This window comes from Pseudophryne corroboree, chromosome 1, assembly GCF_028390025.1.
Source record: "Pseudophryne corroboree isolate aPseCor3 chromosome 1, aPseCor3.hap2, whole genome shotgun sequence".
Lineage (NCBI taxonomy): Eukaryota > Metazoa > Chordata > Amphibia > Anura > Myobatrachidae > Pseudophryne > Pseudophryne corroboree.
In genome coordinates this window covers 470506016-470531691 of record NC_086444.1, presented here as the reverse complement: position 1 = coordinate 470531691, position 25676 = coordinate 470506016, and the positions used below count along the sequence as shown (strand labels likewise).

General features: G+C 43.3%; 1 long non-coding RNA gene and 1 pseudogene across 2 annotated transcripts in view; both read left to right on the top strand.

The window, feature by feature from the left end:
- LOC134905889 (uncharacterized) overlaps positions 1–25676 on the top strand; it is a 148394-nt gene that overhangs the window by 17859 nt on the left and 104859 nt on the right. The gene's annotated exons all lie outside the window — the stretch shown is intronic.
- LOC134944121 (5S ribosomal RNA) lies at positions 24614–24733 on the top strand (annotated as a pseudogene).

Sequence of the window (25676 nt, the reverse complement as noted above, 5' to 3'; positions counted from 1 at the left end):
TGGTCCAGCCATGTCTGCGTTTGCCGGACCACTCCCCAGCAACAATACGTCTATGCCCCTTTTGTCCCCCCCCCCGCTATCCTCTGGAATGCGATCGCACTTTACTAGTCGTGCACCACCACCACCACCCACACACTGCCCCATAGACACACACACACACACACACACACACACACACACACACACACACACACACACACACACACACACACACACACACTCATGCACTACCCCATAGCACAACACACTCTCACAGACACACACACACACTGGCACACAGTCCCCCTCCACCCACACACTCTCCCATGGGTATAGCTGTTTAAGTCCACTCAAAAAAGGTCAACAGTGTCTAAGTCAACCCAAAAAGGTTGACAGGCAAAAGGTCAACACCCGAAAAAGGTCAACATGACAAAAAGGTAGAGACAGGAAAAGGTTGACATGAGATTTAAAAAAAAAAATGTTGTTGTTGTGACCGGGAACCCCAATTAGTGCCTCACTCCGCTACAGATTTATAAAGTAATTTTTTTTAAAAACATCATGTTGACGTTTTCCTGTATCGACCATTGACATGTCAACCTTTTGTCCATGTCGACCATTTGACCATGTCAGCCTAATGCCTGTCGATAATTAGTGGTCGACCTATTAAATGTCGACCTTATCCAAGATGACTTGGCATTTGGATATGGATACCCTGCACCACACACACACACACACACACACACACACACACACACACACACACACACCCCCCCCCAATAGACAGACACACACACACCCCTGCATCACCCCCTTGCAGCTCCAGCCCCCACTGCGTACCTTTCTAGGCTGTGGATTGCAGCAGTCCATGCATTGTGAAGGGGTCCGGGTGGCAGCAGCATTGATCAGGACCACCGGCAGATGGGATGCAGTTACATGGCACCCTGGTAGACAACTATGTACAGAACCCCAGAGCCAGTGGTAGCAGTATTTTAAATTCGAACAATGGGGGTGATTCAGACCTGATCGCTGGGCTGCAAACTTTGCTGTCCTGCGTTCAGATAGTCGCTGCCTCCAGGGGTAGTGAAAATTCGCCGTGCAAGTGTGTGATCGTATGTGTATGCCGAGCTGCAAAAATCCACTGTGTGCAGTCTCAGCGCAGCCCAGGATTTACTCCTACAGTGCGATGAGAAGAGGCTGATCGGGGCCGAGCTGATGTCACACACACTCCCAGAAAACGCTTGGGCATGCCTGCATTTTTCCGGACACTCCCAATAAATGGTCAGTTGCCACCCACACATGGCCTCCTCCTCCCATACGCATGCGCAGTTATTACCTGATCGCCCGCTGTGTGAAAATGCACAGAAGCGATCAGGAATGAATCAGGCCCAGTGTCGGCTGTTAGCTAGTCGGAACTCACAGACCGGCAGTCAATCAAGAGCTGCCAAGTGGCATCTCCTGATTGGCTGCCGGTCCACAAGCTCCGATTGGCTAGTGGCTAGCACTGAAATCAAAATACCACCGCTGTCGACTCCGTCCATAGTTGTCTGCCGGTGGTCTCGATCAACGGTACTGTCATGGGTGAATGGATGAGACTTCATTCCCGGGCCTTGACTGAAAGGGGGCTCGGGTTTGATTTCCCGTCCATCCACCTTTGATGGCGGCCCTGACTTAAAAGCATTGATACGTTATGGCAATGGTTCCCAAACTGGATCCTCAAGGCTCCCTAAGAGTGCACGTCTAAAGGATAGCACATGTGACTTAATTAGTACAGTACAGTACATCAGTCAGTTTAAATTAAAATAATCCGTACACAAGCATGGACATCTTTGAAACTTGCGCTGTTAGGGTTCCTTGAGGACCAAGTTTAGGAAACCCTGCATTATGGGGTTATTGTGCAGTGGGGATACCCATACCTGCTGCCTCTGTGTCTGTGGCATGCAATTTTCATTATACACATCCTGTGGTACCATCTTTCTGAATATATCACTAGGAAGATTGCGCAATGGCACTACACACCCTCCAACCCTGATAGTGTATGTCACTGTGATGACATCAGTACATATGTGTTGATATATGAATAATGGGTGTGTTGGAAACATAGAATATATTTATACACACTACAACAATGACTTCCCTCATTACATATAAAGTATATTGGCTGAGTCTGAAAACAGTGAATAACTTTATATCATGTGGCATTGGGGAGATTTAAAATGTGCTGAGAGATTTAGATTTGAGAAGGGCACATTCCAACTCGAACATAAATTGCAGTGTAATAATAAAGCTGCCCAGTATTTGTGGGCTACATGCAAAAGCAGCCAGTATTTACCCTGTACCATATTTGCCAATACTCTGCCTGCCCCTCGGCATTGACTTTGGCTTGCCCGGTAGGAGGCAGCCAGGTCAGCCTTGCAGAGGAGCATGGTGCGGTGTACTGGGGGAGTGGCAGAGGGGGCGATGCTGGGTAGGAGCAGAGCAGGGGGCATGCCCGCAAAATCGCCCCATAATGGACCCGCACCTTCTACACAATGCTGGGATTACAGGCATTGTGAGGCAGGGGGTGGGACCACAATGATGTGCTTCACGTCTTCTCCCCCCCAGTTGCCGGAGGGTTGTGTGCGTTGCTGTAGGGAGCAGACAGGTGATGTCTGACCAGGAGACTTGCCCACTCTTAGGGAGGGCACGGGAGTGCCACCTGATTTTCGGGAGCCTTCCGATCATTCCAAGAATTTAGGCAAGTATGCCCTGCATGCAAAAATAGAATGTATTTACACCCTTTACACTGCAACATTGTGTGCTCTAAATACAAAGTTAGTAGATTCTTTTTTTTTTCTTTGTTCCGTTTTCAGAATCCGCTCCACTGTATCTGCATATGTATTTATTGAATCTATAGGTAAGGTGTCCCTTCATAAACTTGGGACTACAAAACACCTTCATATCACTTCATATTACATAAGAAAAACTTTTATGAAGAGACATTAAATGCTAGTGGAAGGAGATTTATGTAACTTGCAGTATTAACATAATGTAGGTATTTTACTTAATTTGTTTCTCATCATCTCAAGTTCAAATCATTGAGAAAGATAAAGCATACTGTATAAAGAAGATACTGGTGGTCATGTGACCGACACTAAAATCTTGATACACTTGGAATTCCTGTCCCGGAACACCTACCGCTGACACACCAAGGGTAAGTATTGGGGTCACTGTTAGGGTTATGGCCCGGTGGGGAGGTTACGGTTAGGCACTACAGGGGGGTTAGCCATAGCAACCACTCCCGAATCTTAGCCCTAGCTGCCACCCCAGGCCCCAAACATGGGCCGGGTAAAATAATTTCCTCATCCCCTGTCGACATTCTCAATGTCAGCATTCTGGTGTCGGTCTTGCATCCCAACAGCCGGGATACCATACCCAACCCCAAATAAAGAGCACTATGGATTCAGTATAGGACATACTTTAAATGCTGAAAATGTTAGTTTACTATAGCAGACTAATGGCCGTGCTCTTGAAACTGAATAAATGTAAAATCAAAGCAAGTAGAACACTTTTGCATCGTTAATAGATATTTTTTTTAATCCTTTATTTTTGTCATGTTAAAATAGGTTTGATAATTGAGATTTTATTTAATCTTTAGTTGCTACCTATATACTGTATATAATTTGGTAATAGCTACTGCAATGAAACAGTGATGACCATTTCTCGTCAGATACAAAGGGTCAGTCCTGTTACACAATAAGTTTTTTTCTGAGTTTCTTCTGTAACCCTTACGTCTTCATTTAATCTTAAGTAAGTGTGAAGAAATAAAATCACAGTCCACTTCTCAGTGCTAAACATTAATATCTACTCAACTACTATTCGGGTACTAATAATAACCTGACCAATTGCTCTTCCCTTTGCTGTCCCCATAACCCAGCATTTTCTCTTTCTAGTGCATCAAAATTCCTTTCCTAGCTTTGCCAGAAAGGGCAATTGCTATACAATTTGATACATCCTAATGTTCAGAGCTTTACTTCAAAAGGTACAGATCCTAAAACTTCAAATACATTTTTATTCTTTGAAAATATAGCTGAAAGTGTTAGCAACTGGATAATATTTCCCTGTGCTCAACACTTTCAAATTCTTGAAACTTTAATTATAAACATTTTAATTATGTTTTGCCGACAGAAAACTATTTCATATCTGCTAAGAAAAATGTTCCTGCTTTGATGCTACAGCATCCAGTAAAACAATGGATCCTCAGTCAAACACAATAATCTGTTAAAGAAACATTGGACTTTAAATACAAGAATCATGATTATGGACACTATCGGCCAGCCAGAATGGATTTGCCCTACTAAACATTGGTACTTTAAATTTGACTAACTTTATGAAATCTCAGTCATTTCAGAATACAGCACCTTGTTACATTTAGCCTTATATATTGCTCCCCCGAGAAGAAGACCTTAGTGGTCAAAATATGTTGGTTCTTGCACCTACATTTGGAGCACTGGACATTGTGTAACAGTCAGCCACCCTACAGACCCCCGCTACACCTCCATTGTGGTCATTGAACATGCCAACCTGGAAAGAGACTCTGTGGACCCAGACCATTGAAGACAAGGAAGGGTTGAGTCTAGATTTCCTTTGCCATAAGGACTTGGATGTGATGTTTAGGGAGGACGGAAGTGCTGTGATGCCTTTAAACCACTTATTTTTTTCAGAACTCTAGCTTTTTTATACGTGTTTTCTTGTTATCTGGCTACCATTGTCCACTTCGCTCACCACGCTTCGGGCAAGGTGGCTCGCTTCGCTTGCCACAGGTATCTATTCCCAATAGATGATGATGTTGCACCTGTGCCTTACAGGAAAGGTCCTTTCAGCAAGGATGATCTAGGCACTACCAACAGGGAAGGGAGCACAACGGCGGGAGAAGTAACAGGTGAGTCTCTGTAGTGGAGGGGGTTCAATCAGAGCCCAGTCCGGCACATCCCCTCCCCAGGCATGACCGACACGCTGTTGAAAGCAGGGCCCAGGCAAGGTCTATCAAGGGGCACACCGATAGTTGCCGGTCTTTCAGCGCAGTCAGTCCGGAGCCCCTACATACTATTGATGAACCAACAAATTTTGTCAATCTACTGGGGTTAATATGGCAGGAACACTAATGTTTCTAGTGCTTCAGTAGTATCCGCTCCACAGGAGTTATGTACAGTATACAGATTATTTATTGTAGCAATGAAGAAAGTCAGCTAAAAAGTGTGCATTTGCTTTTTTACATGCCTTTTTTTTTTTATTCTGCACTGCAAAATTACTGGCCAGAATATCTAGTCTACAGTATCACTAACCTTTCACTGCATTCCTGCTGCCTCCGCATTCCTTTTGCTTTTACATTATTCTATCTGACCTTCTCATACTTGTGTGTACTTGTCTCTGTTTGCTTGCTTGTGACATTGGCCTGTTATATATTCATAAATGAATATAATGTTCCTAATTCTTTTCTAATGCAAAGTATATAATCCTGGCGCCGGACAGTGTCTAAACTATAACCTGTGTCTAAAGTGCAAATTGCAGCAGCCTGTCCTGAAAAGAGGAGTGCAAGTCCTCTTAATAAATATGAAATATAAGGGAAAATATCAGGTGGTGCTACTCTAAACACAGCTGACACTTATTAGAAATAAATAACAAAATGTAATGTAGTTTTCCAGACATGAATGTATTTAATATAGCACTCCCGGCCTGGGAGTGGAGGATTAACATACATCACACAGTAAACATAACGCAGACATCGGACACAAACAGATGGATCTCATGTAAGCCACACTGAAAGACTAATATCTTATTCAGTCACTAAAGCCCCATACACACTAAATGAGAAAGTAAAAGATCTCGGGCCAATCTGACCAAGATCTTTTACAATCTCATCCAGTGTGTACACTCAATGTCATTAACGATGCGCGCTGCCGCGCATCGTTAACAACCAGCTCCCTCATCTGAACATGTACAGATGAGGGAGGTTCTCGTTAACATCAGCCATCCTGTAGATGCAGCATGGGTGTCGTTCCTCCTGTCGCCCCCACCCCACCGTCGTTCCCTCCCCGCTGGCATCGGCAAGTGTGTATGCACTTGCTGATGCCATCACCCCACCGGGTCCCCATCGCCGACAATATTGGCGTTGACAGAGATCATGTAATGTGTATGGGGCTTAAGAGCTCACTGATTGTTACTGTTGCCACAAAAATAGTAACAAAGTTCCATTTGTAATCAAATGAATATTGGCCCTCATTCCGAGTTGATCGGTCGCAAGGCGAATTTAGCAGAGTTACACACGCTAAGCCGCCGCCTACTGGGAGTGAATCTTAGCTTCTTAAAATTGCGACCGATGTATGCGCAATATTGCGATTACTAACTACTTAGCAGTTTCAGAGTAGCTTCAGACTTACTCTGCCTGTGCGATCAGTTCAGTGCTTGTCGTTCCTGGTTGACGTCACAAACACACCCAGCGTTCGCCCAGGCACTCCCACCGTTTCTCCGGCCACTCCTGCGTTTTTTCCGGAAACGGTAGCGTTTTCAGCCACACGCCCCTGAAACGCCGTGTTTCCGCCCAGTAACACCCATTTCCTGTCAATCACATTACGATCGCCGGAGCGAAGAAAAAGCCGTGAGTAAAAATACTTTCTTCATAGTAAAGTTACTTGGCGCAGTCGCAGTGCGAACTTTGCGCATGCGTACTAAGCGGATTTTCACTGCGATGCGATGAAAAATACCGAGCGAACAACTCGGAATGAGGGCCATTATGTAGCAATTGTTTTTTACTAGGGAAACAGTCAGTATAGTATCAGCAGCAATCATAAGGCATATTTACAGTGGAGACTCTTGATGATAACCCGTCAGTCTCTACACAGTTGGAGCACTCACCAATGCTGTATTGTGTGTAAAGTGGCTCAATAACATACCTATAAGCCTCAGCTCTGGTATGATGTTACCCAGTAATATATATCGCCAAATTGGTGGAGAGGGTAAATTTCAATAGCCGACAGATGATGTTGTGTTCTCCGGGAAATATGTTTATTTGTGTCCGCTGTCTGCGTTATGTTTACAATGTAATTTATCCTAAACCTCCACTTCCGGGAGTGCTATTTTATATACATTAATGTTTAGGAAACTACATTAAATTGTTTTATTGTATTTATTTCTAATATGTGTCAGCTGTGTTAATAGTAGTGCCCCTGATTTTTTTTTTCTTATACTTACTATTTTTTTCTGACTGGTATTGAAAGCAATCTTCCACTCATTCCCTTCTATGTGTAACAAACAATGCTTAACAAAGTGACTGTTATAATCTCCTCACTTTCACTGAAACTTGGGTTCCTCTGTTTTCCTACAAACATCATGAGAGCCATAAGAGGACAGGCTCCGTGATCCAATGAAATGGAGCATTTCAAGGAAAAGCAGGTGATCTTCAATGTCCAGGGCAGCAGAACAATACAAGAGTATGACAACTAAGATGTGACTGTTGGCTTTGATGGTGAGAGGGTCATTGTTGACCTTAGAACAAGTGGTGTGTGTGGCAGAAGGAGATGGAAATCAAATTGAAAATTGTCAAGAAAGGAGTGGAATAGATGAATGAGGTGAGTCACAGGAACATGTACGCATTGGAAAGAGAGAATGAAGGTTTCTTATAGATGGATTAAACCATGGAAGAAGGGACAATGCCAGATGAGAGGAGGAGATTGAAGAGGAGGGCAATGTGATAGCAGGCTTCAGGAGAGACAGGCCAAAAGTGATGGCAGAAAAATGAGTCCAAGGAGCAAGTTGAGGGTACAGGGGTGGAGAGGAGGACACAGACTTCCTTCCCAATTTAAGGGGTGAAGGAAGCAAGATGGGAGGGTAATTTAGAGAAATATGAGGACGTTGGAGGGAGGAGATATATTTTTAGATAGTGTCAATCTTGGATGTGCAGTAAGTAAAACACAGTAAAGACAGAGAGGAAGATTGTATGAAAGAAGTGGAAGGAAAAAGGAGAGGATTAAAGGTGGCAATGAGGTGAAGAGGATTGAAATTGTTTAATTTGGGTTATGGCAGAACTGTAGGAGAGAATATCACATATACAGTACATGCAGCAGAGTGGTTGTGGGTATACACAGTATTCGATTTTGCATGAATATGAGACTATACACTAGTATGTTTAGCACATTTCAACTGTAGTAGCCAAAAAAGCAACTGGGTTTAATGATCACACTCTCTAATGAGTACATAATGTCATTATACTATATCACTTGACTGTGATATATATATATATATATATATATATATATATATATATATATACCTATATTTCTCTATGACTTACAGCAGACATGGTACTTATTATGAAAAAAATCTTGTTTTTCTGGAAGTACTGAGTACATAATGTCATTATGCTATATCACTTGACTGTGATATATATATATATATATATATATATATATATATATACCTATATTTCTCTATGACTTACAGCAGACATGGTACTTAGTACTTCCAGAAAAACAAGATTTTTTTTCACTTGAATGTGGGCATGTGCTGATTCTTCCCTCCTTTGCTTTGAATGGGTAAGCGACTGAATTTTTATTTTAAATGATATGAAAATGATGAAAAAAATAGGTTTTGTGCAGCCTTTACCTATGAACTGAACTCGGGTTCCCTCCATTTCAAGTTTCAAAGGACTTGCAGAATAAACATAGTGGTGGCACTCAGAATCAGAATAAGTTACAAGGGGATACCAGACTGCTGACACGGCTCAGAAGGCTGATGCCAGCATCCCTATTTGGTTCAAAATGCTGATGGAGAGGGGTGTTATGGTTAGGTTGCGGGAAGGGATGGTTAAGGTTAGGCCACAGTTGGGTTATGCTGTGGCTAAGGGATGGTCAGGTTTAGGATGCAGGATGGGGGGGCGAGATGTAGGCACCACCGGGGAGGGTTAGGTTGCAGGGGAAGGGGGGAAGGTTGAGGTTAAGCTGTGGGAAGGGAGCGTTATAGGGGGGTAACCCCTGTCGGGTTTTGTCTGCTTCGGGATGCCTGTGTCAGTCATATGACCGCCGGCATCCCATCCGCCGGGATATCGTATGTATCCCGTTACAAGAACACCTTTTCCTATGTTTCAGAGTAATGCATCAACACTATCAATGCTTTGGGGATAATGAAAAATTGTGAGTTTTAAAAACATTATTCAGTATCTTTGTGAAACAAGGATGAGTTTATCATGTCTTTGATACACATAGGCCCTAATTCCGAGTTGTTCGCTCGCTAGCTGCTTTTAGCAGCAGTGCAAACGCTAAGCCACCACCCTCTGGGAGTGTATCTTAGCTTAGCAGAAGTGCGAACGAAAGGATCACAGCACTGCTACAAAAAAAATTGTGCAGTGTCAGAGTAGCTGCAGACCTACTCCTAGCTTGAAATCACTTCAGACTATTTAGTTCCTGGTTTGATGTCACAAACACGCCCTGCGTTCGGCCAGCCACTCCCCCGTTTCTCCAGCCACTCCTGCATTTTTATCTGGCACGCCTGCGTTTTTACACACACTCCCCGAAAACGTTCAGTTACCACCCAGAAACACCCACTTCCTGTCAATCACTCAACGATCAGCCGTGTGACTGGAAAGCGTCGCTAGACCTTGTGTAAAACTGCATCGGCTTTTGTGCGCACCATACGCATGCGCAGAATTGCCGCTTTTTTGCTTGATCACTGCGCTGCGAACAAAAGCAGCTAGCGATCAACTCGGAATGAGGGCCATAGTTCTACCACAAATCCAGGTACATTTACCTACAAATGAGCAAACAGCTATTTACTTGGATTTTAAAGTTGCCAAATAGGATTCTTACAGTATTTTAAAACTACAACATACACAAAAATAACAGATGGGAACAATTTGTTATTATGCAGTACTGTGGCTTCTATCCCATGATGCTCAGGAGTGGTTTTGTCATTACCTGAATTCTTGTGACAAAAAATAATTACTAGCAATTCAGCAATGTCTCAGATACAGATTAACAATATTCTACAGTATATAAACAAAATCATACAAAGAGCATACTGTATGCTTTATATAAATTGGAATCCTTCTGATGAAACTAATGTCAATGCCCAGAGAGAAACAGCAAAAAATGATCCTGGCTTAATTGCTTTATAAATATTACATGCCCAGTTGGCAAGAGTTATGTGGGTAAAGCCAAAAGACAATTACAAGATCAGATGGAATTGTGTCGCTCCTCCATAGGATCCTCCATCTAAACTGGTCACAGTGTAGCCAGACACTTGCTTGGGCCGCACCTAGTCTGAGGTAAAACATTATACAGTAGATAATTTACCTATTTTGACAAGAGGTGGCAATAGATCTAAACCACTGCTAAAACTTCAATGTAGGTTGATATACCTTTTAAATACACTGGCACCTAAAGGTTCAATGATAAACAAATGGATATGTCACTAGCGCTCAGTGCAGTGCACCTGAGTGCTCGGGAGCTGCTTAGCACTCCAGATGTCCAGTCTCGTGGGAAATAAGAATTATGAAACAGAGGGGGTTGTGTCCAGCGTTACTCTATACTGATGTTTATCTATCTCATATCGCTATGTGTATATGCGGGAGTGGTGCATGAGAAAAAAAGGAAATAGGTTTCATTTATAAGAGGGATATGGGTGAGTAAGATGGATATGAGGGATATGCATGAGCCAATAAATAATTATTAATGTTCTTTTATGGGGATAGACAATGCAAAAATGCCCTGTAACTTGGAGGAGCCAGCTCCCCATAGGATTTTGATCAGCAATGCAGAGGTGCCCAAGTGCCACAGACACTGGTTAGTGTACTAGTATGGGATGGGTTCCGGAATGAAAGATAGATAGTGTCTAGTTAGACAGTCAACAGATAGACACCATATGTTAGATGGACATTAGGTCGACAGGGTCAAAAGGTCGACAGGGTCAAAAGGTCGACAGAGTCAAAAGGTCGACATGAAAATGGTCGACATGAAAAAGGTAGACACCATGTTTTTTGCATTTTTGTGGTTTGTGTGGATAGTTTTGTCATCTGGGACCCCCAATTGTAGAAAGGCATACCCTCGCGGGGCTCGCTTCGCTCGCCACGCTTCGGGCACGGTGGCTCGCTGCGCTCGCCACAAGGTTTATAACCAACTCTATGCCAACATGGATAAAGTATGAAATAATACAAAAACATGTTACATTTAAAAAAAACAAAACATTTGTCTATCTTTTTTATGTCGACCTTTTGACCTGTCGACCTTTTGACATGTCGACCTTTTGACATGTCGACCTTTTCCATGTCGACCTTTTGACCCTGTCGACCTTTTGACCCTGTCGACCTAATGTCTGTCTAATATATGGTGTATATCTATTGACTGTCTAACTAGACACTGTCTATCTATCAAACGGATAGGGTATGGGTTGCTACCATTTTGCACACACAGCATTTAACTAGAGATGTGCTGCGGGCACTTTTCATGTTTTGTTTTTGGATCTGGATCCTCGCTCGTGTTTTGGATCTGGATAGGTTTTGCCAAAACCACCCTTTCGGGTTTTGGTTTTGGTTTTCCTTTTGGATCTGGATGATTTTTGAAAAAAACACAAAAACAGCTAAAATCACAGAATTTGGATGAAATTTTGATCCTACAGTATTATTAACCTCAATAACCTTAATTTCCACTCATTTCCAGTCTATTACGGATGGTGTAATAGTAAGCATTACTGCCTCACAGCACTGAGGTCATGGGTTCGATTCCCATCGTGGCCCTAACTGTGTGGAGTTTTTATATTCTCCCCGTACTTGTGTGGGTTTCCTCCGGGTACTCCGGTTTCCTCCCACAATCCAAAAATATACTGGTAGGTTAATTGGCTCCCCAAAAAATTAACCCTAGCATCAATGTGTGCGCGTGTACATATGATAGAGAATATAGATTGTAAGCTCCACTGGGGCAGGGACTGATGTGAATGGCCAAATAATCTCTGTAAAGCGCTGTGGAATATGTGTGCGCTATATAAATAACTGGTAATAAATAAATAATAAATATTCTGAACACCTCACACCTCACAATATTGTTTTTAGGCCAAAAGGTTGCACCGAGGTAGCTGGATGACATTGCTAATAGTGATGAGCGGGTTCGGTTCCTCGGAATCCGAACCCCCCCGAACTTCAGCCTTTTTACACGGATCCGAGGCAGACTCTGATCTTCCCGCCTTGCTCGGCTAACCCGAGCGCGCCCGAACGTCGTCATCCCGCTGTCGGATTCTCGCGAGGCTCGGATTCTATCGCGAGACTCGGATTCTATATAAGGAGCCGCGCGTCGCCTCCATTTTCACACGTGCATTGAGATTCATAGGGAGAGGACGTGGCTGGCGTCCTCTCCATTTAGATTAGAAGAGAGAGAGTGAGACACTTGATTTACAGGAGCTTAGGAGTACTCAGAGAGTGCAGAGTTTACTAGTGACTGACCAGTGACCACCAGTGCAGTTTTATTATATTATTATTTAATATAATCCGTTCTCTGCCTGAAAAAAAACGATACACAGTGACACAGTAACAGTATACCATATCTGTGCTCAGCCTCAGTGTGCTGCATCATCTATGTATATCTGACTGTGCTGAGTGCTCAGTGCTCACACAGCTTAATTGTGGGGGAGACTGAGGAGCAGTAGCAGGAGTACATATTATTTAACAGTGCACACTTTTGCTGCCAGAGTGCCATTGCCAGTGTGACTGACCAGTGACCACTGTCTGACCACCAGTATATTGTGATTGTCTGCCTGAAAAAGTTAAACACTCGTCGTGTGGTGTTTTTATTCTATAAACGCATTCTGCTGACAGTGTCCAGCAGGTCCGTCATTAATTATATAATATATACCTGTCCGGCTGCAGTAGTGATATATATATATATATATTTTTTTTTTATATCATTATCATCCAGTCTATATTAGCAGCAGACGCAGTACGGTAGTCCACGGCTGTAGCTACCTCTGTGTCGGCAGTCGCTCGTCCATCCATAAGTATACTAGTATCCATCCATCTCCATTGTTTACCTGAGGTGCCTTTTAGTTGTGCCTATTAAAATATGGAGAACAAAAATGTTGAGGTTCCAAAAATAGGGAAAGATCAAGATCGACTTCCACCTCGTGCTGAAGCTGCTGCCACTAGTCATGGCCGAGACGATGAAATGCCAGCAACGTCGTCTGCCAAGGCCGATGCCCAATGTCATAGTACAGAGCATGTAAAATCCAAAACACCAAATATCAGTAAAAAAAGGACTCCAAAATCTAAATTAAAATCGTCGGAGGAGAAGCGTAAACTTGCCAATATGCCATTTACCACACGGAGTGGCAAGGAACGGCTGAGGCCCTGGCCTATGTTCATGGCTAGTGGTTCAGCTTCACATGAGGATGGAAGCAATCAGCCTCTCGCTAGAAAAATGAAAAGACTCAAGCTGGCAAAAGCACAGCAAAGAACTGTGCGTTCTTCGAAATCACAAATCCACAAGGAGAGTCCAATTGTGTCGTTTGCGATGCCTGACCTTCCCAACACTGGACGTGAAGAGCATGCGCTTTCCACCATTTGCACGCCCCCTGCAAGTGCTGGAAGGAGCACCCGCAGTCCAGTTCCTGATAGTCAGATTGAAGATGTCAGTGTTGAAGTACACCAGGATGAGGAGGATATGGGTGTTGCTGGCGCTGGGGAGGAAATTGACCAGGAGGATTCTGATGGTGAGGTGGTTTGTTTAAGTCAGGCACCCGGGGAGACACCTGTTGTCCGTGGGACGAATATGGCTATTGACATGCCTGGTCAAAATACAAAAAAAATCAGCTCTTCGGTGTGGAATTATTTCAACACAAATGCAGACAACAGGTGTCAAGCCGTGTGTTGCCTTTGTCAAGCTGTAATAAGTAGGGGTAAGGACGTTAACTATCTCGGAACATCCTCCCTTATACGTCACCTGCAGCGCATTCATCATAAGTCAGTGACAAGTTCAAAAACTTTGGGTGACAGTGGAAGCAGTCCACTGACCACTAAATCCCCTTCCTCTTGTGTTTGTGTCGGCCACTAGGGTCGCTTATCTTAGTCACACAGCTACCTCATTGCGCCTCTTTTTTTTCTTCTTTGCGTCATGTGCTGCTGTTTGGGGAGTGTTTTTTGGAAGGGCCATCCTGCGTGACACTGCAGTGCCACTCCTAGATGGGCCAGGTGTTTGTGTCGGCCACTAGGGTCGCTTAGCTTACTCACACAGCTACCTCATTGCGCCTCTTTTTTTCTTTGCGTCATGTGCTGTTTGGGGAGTGTTTTTTGGAAGGGCCATCCTGCGTGACACTGCAGTGCCACTCCTAGATGGGCCAGGTGTTTGTGTCGGCCACTTGGGTCGCTTAGCTTAGCCATCCAGCGACCTCGGTGCAAATTTTAGGACTAAAAATAATATTGTGAGGTGTTCAGAATAGACTGAAAATTAGTGGAAATTATGGTTATTGAGGTTAATAATACTTTGTTATCAAAATGACCCCCAAATTCTATGATTTAAGCTGTTTTTTAGGGTTTTTTGAAAAAAACACCCGAATCCAAAACACACCCGAATCCGACAAAAAAAATTCGGTGAGGTTTTGCCAAAACGCGTTCGAACCCAAAACACGGCCGCGGAACCGAACCCAAAACCAAAACCCGAAAAATTTCCGGTGCTCATCACTAATTGCTAAGCGACACAAATGGACGGCACAAACACCTGGCCCATCTAGGAGTGGCACTGCAGTGGCAGACAGGATGGCACTTTTAAAAACTAGGCCTCAAACAGCACATGATGCAAAGAAGAAAAAGAGATGCAATGAGGTAGCTGGATAACTTTGCTAAGGGATACAAGTGTGCGGCACAAACACCTGGCCCATCTAGGAGTGTCACACAGTGACTGAATGTCGAAAATGGGCCGCAATTTTTAGGGCCACCGACAGCATCTCCTGCACACCCCTGTCATTTTTTCATAAAATTCTGCACCACCAAATTAATTGTATGTGCAAAACATGGGACATGCTGGAATTTGCCCAGATGTAATGCATGCACAATATTGGTGGCGTTGTCCGATATCACAAATCCCCAGGAGAGTCTAATACACGCACAATATTGGTGAACTTATACGGCAATACCCCTGAACTTATACGGCTGCAACACTGGACTGGACTTATACGGCAGTACCCGTGAAATTATACAGCTGCACCACTGGACTGGACTTATACGGCAGTACCACTGGACTTATACGGCAGTACCCCATGACTTATACGGCAGTACCCCTGAACTTATACGGCTGCACCACTGGACTGGACTTATATAGCAGTACTCCTGAATTTTTACGGTTGCACCACTGGACTGGACTTATACGGCAGTACCACTGGACTTATACGGCAGTACCCCATATCTTATATGGCAGTACCCCTGAACTTATATGGCTGCACCACTGGACTGGACTTATACGGCAGTACCACTGGACTTATACGGCAGTACCCCTGAACTTATACGGCTGCACCACTGGACTGGACTTATACGGCAGTACCCCTTGACTTATACGGCAGTACCCATGAACTTATATGGCAGTACCCCTGAACTTATACGGCTGCACCGCTGGACTAGACTCATATGTCAGTACCACTGGACTTATATAGCAGTACTCCTGAATTTTTACGGCTGCACCACTGGACTGGACTTATACGGCAGTACCACTGGACTTATACGGCAGTACCCCATATCTTATATGGCAGTACCCCTGAACTTATATGGCTGCACCACTGGACTGGACTTATACGGCAGTACCACTGGACTTATACGGCAGTACCCCTGGACTTATACAGCTGTAGTACCACTGGACTTATATGGCTGCAGTACCCCATGACTTATACGGCAGTACCCCTGGATTTATACGGCAGTACCCCTGAACTTATACGGCTGCACCACTGGACTGGACTTATATGGCAGTACTCCTGGACTTATGGCAGCACAGGACACCACCACTGGACTGATGCAGCACAACACAGCAACATTGCACTGGACTAATACAGCAGCAGCACTGGACTCATGGCAGCACAGGACACCACCACTGGACTGATGCAGCACAACACAGCACCACTGCACTGGACTTATACAGCAGCAGCACTGGATTTATGGCAGCACAGGACACCACCACTGGACTGATGCAGCACAACACAGCACCACTGCACTGGACTTATACAGCAGCAGCACTGGACTTATGGCAGCACAGGACACAGCCACTGGACTAATGGCAGCACAGGACACCACAACTGGACTGATGCAGCACAACACAGCACTGGAATGACACATAAGAGCAGGTCGCCAGCCCACGTGCCACACCACTTTCCCGCACAGACACTGAGGAGACACATCCTCTCGCTACACTCTCCAGGACTTGAGTGAAAATGGCAGCGACGCATGGCTACTTATATAGAATGCAAAACCTGCGAGAATCCGACAGTGGGATGATGAAATTTTGCCTCATTCTGGTTTCTGAGTCTCACGGGAAATCCCAAGCAGGACTCTGATCCGGGCTCGGGACGTAATGTTCTCAGAGAACCGAACCCGCTCATCTTGACAACTAATGTGGGCCAAAATGTATTAAGCCTTAAAAAGTGCTAAAGTGGAGATGGATAAAGAGAGAGAAAGTACCAGTCAACCAGCTACCAACTGTAATTTTTCAAATACAGCCTTTAATATAGCAGTTAGGAGCTGATTGACTGGTCATTTATCACTCTTTATCTGTCTCGACCTTATCACTTTTTAAGATTTAATACATTTGGGTCCTAGGTGAGGAAAATGTATGTCTTCACTAGTCATAAGGACAGTAGTCCTATAGCAGGGGTCTGTTCACCTCGCAGAGTGGTCTCACTACAACTACAGACAATGTACCGCATGTCCAGGTGATTATATTATACAGGATATAAAGAAGTTCTGAAAATTCAAATTTAACTTTAATCTTTATTTTTAAATTTGTATAAGTATACATTATAATATAAGTATTAGTACAAATATTAGCACTAATCTTTGCGAAAATTAAAGAAATGAATTTAACATTCTTGCTTTTGCAGTTACTTTATTAGGAAATAATTATTATAATAAGAAAAGAATAATATAATGTAGTTAATTCTGAAAATATAGTCACAACAAAGTGAATTCAATTTTGCTCAAAATAAAAATGATCTAATATATATATATATATATATATATATATATATAATTTATATATATATATATATATATATATAATATAATTTATATATATATAATTTATATATATAATATATATACAGGTTGAGTATCCCTTATCCAAAATGCTTGGGACCAGAGGTATTTTGGATATCGGATTTTTCCGTATTTTGGAATAATTGCATATCATAATGAGATATCATGTTGATGGGACCTAAATCTAAGCACAGAATGCATTTATGTTACATATACACCTTATACACACAGCCTGAAGGTAGTTTTAGCCAATATTTTTTATAACTTTGTGCATTAAACAAAGTGTATCTACATTCACACAATTCATTTATGTTTCATATACACCTTATACACACAGCCTGAAGGTCGTTTAATACAATATTTTTAACAACTTTGGGGCAGATGTATTAACCTGGAGAAGGCATAAGGAGGTGATAAACCAGTGATATGTGCAATGTGATAAACACACTGTCAGGAATCGACTTACCGCTGTTATGTCCGTCCGCCGGAGCGGACTCCGTCCGGGGTCACTGCATGTTGCTGTCACCTGTCGCCCTGCTCGTGGATACCATCTCAGGCCTGGGAGCGCCCCTGGAGTCAACGGGCGTGTAGGCGCGCCGCGTCCCAGCCGGGCCGCGTCATGGGCGCCGCCATGACAGTTTTCCCCAGTGTAACTGCGGCAGCCAATCCGGAGCTTGGCCGCACCTCCTCGTCTCACTCCAGCCAATACCTGCCGGTCAGGGGGTATATCAGGAGCTGCAGGGTGAGTCAGAGGTTGTCCTGAACTTTGTGTCACTCCTGCGTCTGGACCTGTTCTCCTGTTCCTCCGTGTTCCTGGATATTCTCCTGATCCTCCGTGTTCCTGGATATTCTTCAGTACCTGTTACTTCCGTGGAACTACAAGTACCAGCACCAGCAATACCTTTCTGGCTTCACACCTTCTACACCTGCAGTGTGCTCCAGCCTACAGCAGTAGAGACTCCCTCTCCAGGTGCATTCCGTCATCTCACCTGTGATTCAGCCTGCATGCTGATTGTGCACTTCCAACAGCACAGTGAACATTACCATCTAGTCTCCTGCATTGCTACCAGGTTTGCTACCATTATTCCACCTCTGCTGGCTCCACGTTTTAATTACTCTGGTTCCATTTCTGCATTACAAACTTTGCCATAGACTTTCAGTTTCAAACCATACTATTCCATTGCCGTTACCATTGTCATTTCCATTGCATTCGTTTGTTTACTTTCTGCTGCATTATTATCTGGACTTTTCTGTTATTAATAAATCTACATTGTGCACATGCGCAGAAACCCAGTACTGCCTCCTCACTTCATTCCACCTACCTCCACTGACCCACTAGCGCCCCCTCCGGGGACACAAACTAAACCGACTCTGACACACACCAGCCAATCAGATCCTGACTATTAATTTACATATTGGAGCTGATTGGCTGGTGCCTTTATCACCTTGCACATCTCACTGGTTTATCACTTCCTTATGCCTTCTCCAGGTTAATACATCTGCCCCTTTGTGTGTTAAACAAAGTTTGTGTACATTGAGCCATCAAAAAACAAAGGTTTCACTATATCACTCTCACTCAAAAAAGTCCGTATTTCGGAATATTCCGCATTTCGGAATATTTGGATATGGGATACTCAACCTGTATACACATACGTTTACTGACGGAGTGCACTCACCAGTCTTGTACAAAGTGAAAAATGGTTTTTAATCCAACCTAAGACCTTGACCCTGTGTACCTGTTGATGTGAGGTTGAATAAAATACGTTTTTCACTTTGTACAAGACTGGTAAGTGCATTCCTTCAGTAAACATATATTTTTGGGACCCTGCCTGAACTGCTAATGTCTCTGGATACAAGCACCCCAGCTGTTGTGAATATTTATAAATCTTGTGAGTGCAACTTTGCAAAATAAATATATATATATATATATATATATATATATATATATATATATATATATATAGTGTCCATGTGATCCAGCTCTCCTTTAGAATGAATTGCTGCACCGGGTGCCCCCGTGATAGATCAAGCATATAGGCAATGGACGCGGCACTCCTGGTGTCTGGATCAATAAAGACTCTTAGCAGGCATGTCATTTTCCTCAGGTTTAAGATAATTGGGGTGCGTGAACAAAGTTTGTGGCCACAGTTAATGAGTTAACCAAGGATTAACCCTGAAATATACCAGCAAATAGAAAACCACAGCACTTGCCAAACTTTGTTCATGCACCCCAATTATCTTAAACCTGTGTCAGCTGCCCTTTAGTAATTTATCAGCCAGTGTCAGGTGACTAGTGTACCTTTTAAAAGCCATGCAGTTCATGGCAGATACACCTTACACCAAGTGGGCATATTTGCAGTTATATTATGTGATACAGTTGCCAGGTTTTAATTTTTATGATTTTGTGAGGGTGTAGGACCTGCATGAAGGTGGGGTACCTTGGCGAGCGGTATGCAGGCTCTTGTGCATTGGCCAATTCACTAACTAAACCCCCATCATTTATTCATTTATTTATTGATGTTGTGAGGATAAGTGAGCTCATTTTGGTGAGTGCTGAACTTTTTGTTTCTATATTTTTGAGTAGGTGGCCATGGGCTACATGCACCCCACCCTATTAGTGGCGAGTGCGGATACTGCACCCCGCTTCTGGGGTGGCGAGTGCTGTGGTTTTCTAATTGCTGATATATATATATATATATATATATATATATATATATATATATTATAATTAATCTTTTTTTTTCTTACTGACACCACTATGTTTATTCTCTATCTATCTATCTATCTATCTATCTCATATGCATATGTAATTAGTTTATATGTCATAATCTACTCTTCATATGGGAATACATTGACTGGTTTATTTTATATGAAGTGGTATATGTAAAAATTTCTTATATAGCACAGCATATTCCATTGCGCTTTACAGTTAGAGCAGTTATAGAACAAAACTGTGCAAAAACAGACAGATATAGAGGTAGGAAAGCCCTGCTCGCAAGCTTACAATCTGTAAGGAAATAGGCATTGATACACAAGGATAGATGCTACCTATCACATAATGGTCCACCAGATTGCTAGATTCTTAATGGGTTGTATGATATGATCACCCAGCAATGTTGGAAGACAACATATGTGAGGATATGTGGACTGTACAGAAAGGATGTAATTGGATAGGGTAGCATTGAAGGTTATGTGGGTGGGTATGGAATTTGATAGGCTTGTCTGAAGAGGTGAGTTTTCAGGGAATGTTTAAAGGTTTGGAGACTAGAGGTAAGTCTTATTGTGCATAGGAGGGCATTCCACAGAGTGAGTGAAGCCCGGATATAGTCCTGTAATTTTGAGTGGGAACAAGTAATAAATGTGGATGAGAGATGCAGATCTTGTGCAGAGCGTAGAGATCTGGTAGGGAGATATTTTGAGATGGGTGAATATATGTATGATGGTGCAGTTTGGTTAACAGCCTTGTATGTAAGTAAAAGTATTTTATATTTAACATGGTAGAATACCATTAACCAATGGAGGGACTGACAGAGCGGATCAGCAGAAGACCGTCTAGCGAGGAAGATTAGCCTCGTAGCTGCATCTAAAATGGATTGTAGTGGTGAGAGTCTATGTTTGGGAAGACCAGTAAGGAGACTATTACAATAATCAATGCGGGAGATGATGAGTGCATGGATTTGAGTTTTTGTAGTGTGTTGTGTAAGATAATGGCTTATTTTGGATTTTTTTTTTAGATGCATGTAACATGTTTTAGAGACAGATTGAATGTGTGGAACAAAGGACAGTTCAGAGTCAAGGATGACACCTAGTCAGCGAGCTTGTGAGGTAGGGTGGATAGTTGCATTGTCAACAGTTATGGAGATATCAGGTTGGTAACTACTCTTGGCTGGTGGGAAAATAATTCTGTTTTGAATAATTCTGAGTTTCAGGTGGCGAGATGACATCAAAGATGAAATGGCAGACAGGCATTCAGTGACATGAACCAATACAGATAGTGATAAATCTGGGGATAGGTAGATTTGAGTATCATCAGTGTACAAATGATGCTGAAATCTGAATACCGAGAGATGAGGTATAGATTGAGAACAGCAGAGGACCCAAGACTGAGCCCTGCGGTACTCCAACTGATAGAGGTAGAGAATAAGAGGTAGAATCAGAGAAGTGAACACTGAAAGAGCGATTAGATAGGTAGGATGAGAACCAAGTAAGGGCTGTGTCCTGAAGACCTAGGGATTGTAGTGTTTGTATGAGAAGAGAGTGATCAACGGTGTCAAAAGCAGCAGAGAGATCTAGAAGAATAAAAAGTATGTAATGGCCTTTCCATCTAGCAGTGACCAGATCATTCACTACTTTGGTCAGTGCTGTCTCTGTGGAGTGTTGGGCACGAAAGCCTGACTGAAGTGGGTCCAATAAGTTGTGAGAGTTGAGAAAGTGTGTAAGGCGAGTGTAGGCAAGTCTCTCAAGTAGCTTGGAGGGACATGGTAGCTGAGAAATGGGATGGTAGTTAGAGAGTGTGTTTGGGTCAGAGTTGTGTTTTTTTTAGAATGGGAGTAATTACTGCATGCTTAAACAGCGAAGGAAAGATACCAGTGGAGAGAAAGATTACAGATTTTAGTTAAGGTTGGGATAAGCACAGTAAGTTTTACTGACTTGCGAGGGTATAGGATCAAGAGTAGAGGTAGTGGAGTAGGAGGATGAAAAGAGTGTTGATACTTCATCTTCACTTGTGGGAACAAAGGAAATGAGAGTGCCAGAGGGTTCAGGTAGGGAATTGAGCAGGTCACTGGCTGAGTTAGAGCATACCATTTCATCTTGGATTTTATCAATCTTATCCTTTAAGTAGGAAGCATTCTTTCAGTTGTGGTGCCTGGTCAGTGCTAGAAGATCTTTTGGAGTTGCTTTTATTATTTGTGTACTACCTACCACCCACATAACATTAATGCAATCCCCATAAAGAGTTCAGTTTTTATATGATCCCAGGATCTTGAGTGCAGACAATAGGGATGGGTAGGGAAAATAAGCTTTGGAACATATTGCTATGCACAGTGCAGTATATTGATGGCCGGCCTCCCAAATGGGAAGCAAAGCAGTAGTGGGGCCAATCGATTTAGGCTAGGGGTTTTAGTAGTGTGGATCACCTGTTAAATTACTTAGTCCCCAGAAAGCCCACTGGGGTATACAACAGGGAATCCACCCCTTATGGTGCTGCAACAAAACCAATATCTTCCTTTTGTGTGTTTAGTATATGTCTTTGATACTCATACACAATGGGGTATATTTACTAACATTCGTAATTCTCCCGATTTGGTGGGAGAATAATCACGAATGACATCGAAAGTGTAAAACTGCAACTTTTTGAATTTATTACGACTAATTTACTAAGCTGCCGTATTCTGCATTTTCGGGTTTTCCGATGTTGATGTCATTCGTTTATTTAGGCAGTGTTTTACGTGAGTGACTTGTAAAACACTGCCGACTTTAATACAACGAATCTCGGCCGGATCTGAGAGATCCGTGCTGGGCTTCATTGTGCACTTTGTTAAACAAAAAAATAAAGTTTAAATGTTAAAAAAAAATTGCGTGGGGTCCCCCCTCCTAAGGCGAACCAGCCTCGGGCTCTTTGAGCCGATCCTGGTTGCAGAAATATGGGGAAAAAATGGACAGGGGTTCCCCCATATTTAAGCAACCAGCATCGGGCTCTGCGCCTGGTCCTGGTTCCAAAAATACGGGAGACAAAAAGAGTAGGGGTCCCCCGTATTTTTGAAACCAGCACCGGGCTCCACTAGCTGGACAGATAATGCCACAGCCGGGGGTCACTTTTATAGTTGTGGTTCTCCAAGTACCAGCATGCGGGGGAGGCTTGCTGGGCCTTGTAGTACTGCTACTAAAAACAATATCAATCACTTTTACAAAAAGGCTATCAGCCCCCCATCCGCAGCCTATTGGATGGGGGGGACAGCCTCGGGCTTCACCCCTGGCCCTTGGGTGGCTGGGGGGGGGACCCCTTGATTGAAGGGGTCCCCACTCCCCCAGGGTACCCCGGCCAGGGGTGACTAGTTGGATATTTGATGCCACGGCCGCAAGGCACTGTATAAAAGTGACCCCCGGCTGTGGCATTATCTGTCCAGCTAGTGGAGCCCGGTGCTGGTTTTAAAAATACGGGGGACCCCTACGCTTTTTGTCCCCCGTATTTTTGGAACCAGGACCAGGCACAGAGCCCGATGCTGGTTGCTTAAATATGGGGGAACCCCTGTCATTTTCTTTCCCATATTTCTGCAACCAGGATCGGCTCAAAGAGCCCGAGGCTGGTTATGCTTAGGAGGGGGGACCCCACGCAATTTTTTTTCAAAAAATTAACACTTTCCCACCCCTTCCCACTGATATACATGCACGGATCTCATGGATCCGTGCATGCCTATCCAATCACGGCTCAAAAAAGCAGGTCTGTTTTTTTTAGCACTTTTTTACGAGTTGTATTTTTTCACGGCAGTGTTTTTTATTTTTTTTTGCTTTGCACTTCTTAGTAAATGACCGAGATTCATACTTAAACAGCCGCGTTTTGACCGATGGTGTATTCATACGAATGCCCTCATCACTGCCGAGATCTCGGTAAAGCGGTAAAGATCTGGTGCTCTTTTCTGATAATAGGCAATCGCTTCAAAAATCCCACTGATGGGAGGGAATATTCCATAAAATATAGGCTGGACTGTAACAGTAGATTTGTTGTTCACATTCTGAGATGCCCATGCAACCGTCTGTATGTAGAATGATGAAAGAATGGCTCAGCCAACACCGCTCATCTATCAAGAAGTGCTTAATTGCCACAGACACCTCAAAAGACTTTACTAACTTACCGGTCGCAAGACACTTCAAGGATGCACATCATACTGTTAACCAGCTCAAATGTTGTATCATTGATCACATACCGCCCCTACAACGTGGGGGTGATCGGGACAGAATTTTGCTACAACTAGTACTACAATGGATACACAGACTTAATTGCCTTACTCCGATTGGCCTCAATGAAGATTTTCGTTTAGGTTGTTTCCTGTGACATATTATAGTGACTTTTTGTTGGACTCTGCATTCCGCTGTTTGGTTTAATTTTCTTAGACACCGCCGTGTGTCCTGTTATCGATGTTCATTGCATGCTATGTGCTGTCAGACACCACCGTGTGTCTATATATATTTAGAGACTCGATCCTGACAGATCCCCACTTCACTAGCAGTGACACCTTTCCTTTCACCCTCGCTTTCAACATCCACCATGCAGACCCCCTCTTGCTCACTATGTGCAGCTTATTGTCCATCTTTGGTGTTGTATTTAGCAGTATCAGATTCCAGCTACCTATATGGGATTCCCCAGTAGACAACATATGTTGGTCTAGTGATATTTACAGCCATACCACACTGGCAAACGTCCAATTCCGGCTGATCTTGGAAACTAAGCAGTGTTGGGCCCAGTCAGTACCAATATCGGTGACGATCTGGGAATACTGGGTGCTGTACATCACTCACTTAATACCACAAGGCAGCGGACATTGTGCATTCTGTGGGTTTTCTCCCCAATAGGGCAGTTTGGATTCTTTTTGCACATATATTCTTATTTATATTGATTGCCATAACAAGTGGGCATTGCTTTGCAGCAGGTTGTTTTGAGGGTTGTCCTTGTGTCACCTGCTATTATTTCTATTAGACCTGTCATTCCTTCCTGCTTTTTGCACCCTGCACTTTCTAGCCAGCACTTTCAGGGAACCCTGTTCTGCTGAGCTTTAGCACTATTCCTTTCACTTTTTTAAACATATATATATATAATGTTTATTAGTCATGGTACATTTAACTCCTTTACCTCCCTTCCTGATTCAATCTGCCTTCTCTGGCTTTCATCTGGGACGTCATGTCATCTCTCCTCTCCACACTCCCACAGTGATGTGCAGCGCACTTAGAGTGAGTGAGGAGCTGCTCCTGTGGGGTGTACAAGTAAGTTGGCAGAGTCAAAACAGACTAACAGTGTGTTAGACACTGTTAAAGTGTCAGTGACAAGGTGATAGCATCATATAGAAGAGAGAGCACCGTGGGCATAATATGTAAAGGAAACTATTACTATTGGTATAATGTGTAAGGGGCATTACTACTGTGTGGCATAATGTGCAAAGGGCACTTCTCCTGTGTGGGCATAATGTGTAAGGGGCACTACTACTGTATGGGCATAATGTGTAAGGGGTGCTGCAACTGTGTGTTATGTGTAAGGGGTACTACTACTGTGTGGCATAATGTGTAGGAGGTATTACTACTGTGTGGCATTATGTGCAAGAGGCACTCCCTACTACTGTAAGGTCTAATGTTCATAAAGGGTACTATAGTGTGTCTTAACGTAAATAAGGGGCACTACTGTGTGGTGTAATTTGAATTTGGGGTACTGTTGGGGTTACTACACTGGAAATGGTACCTGTGC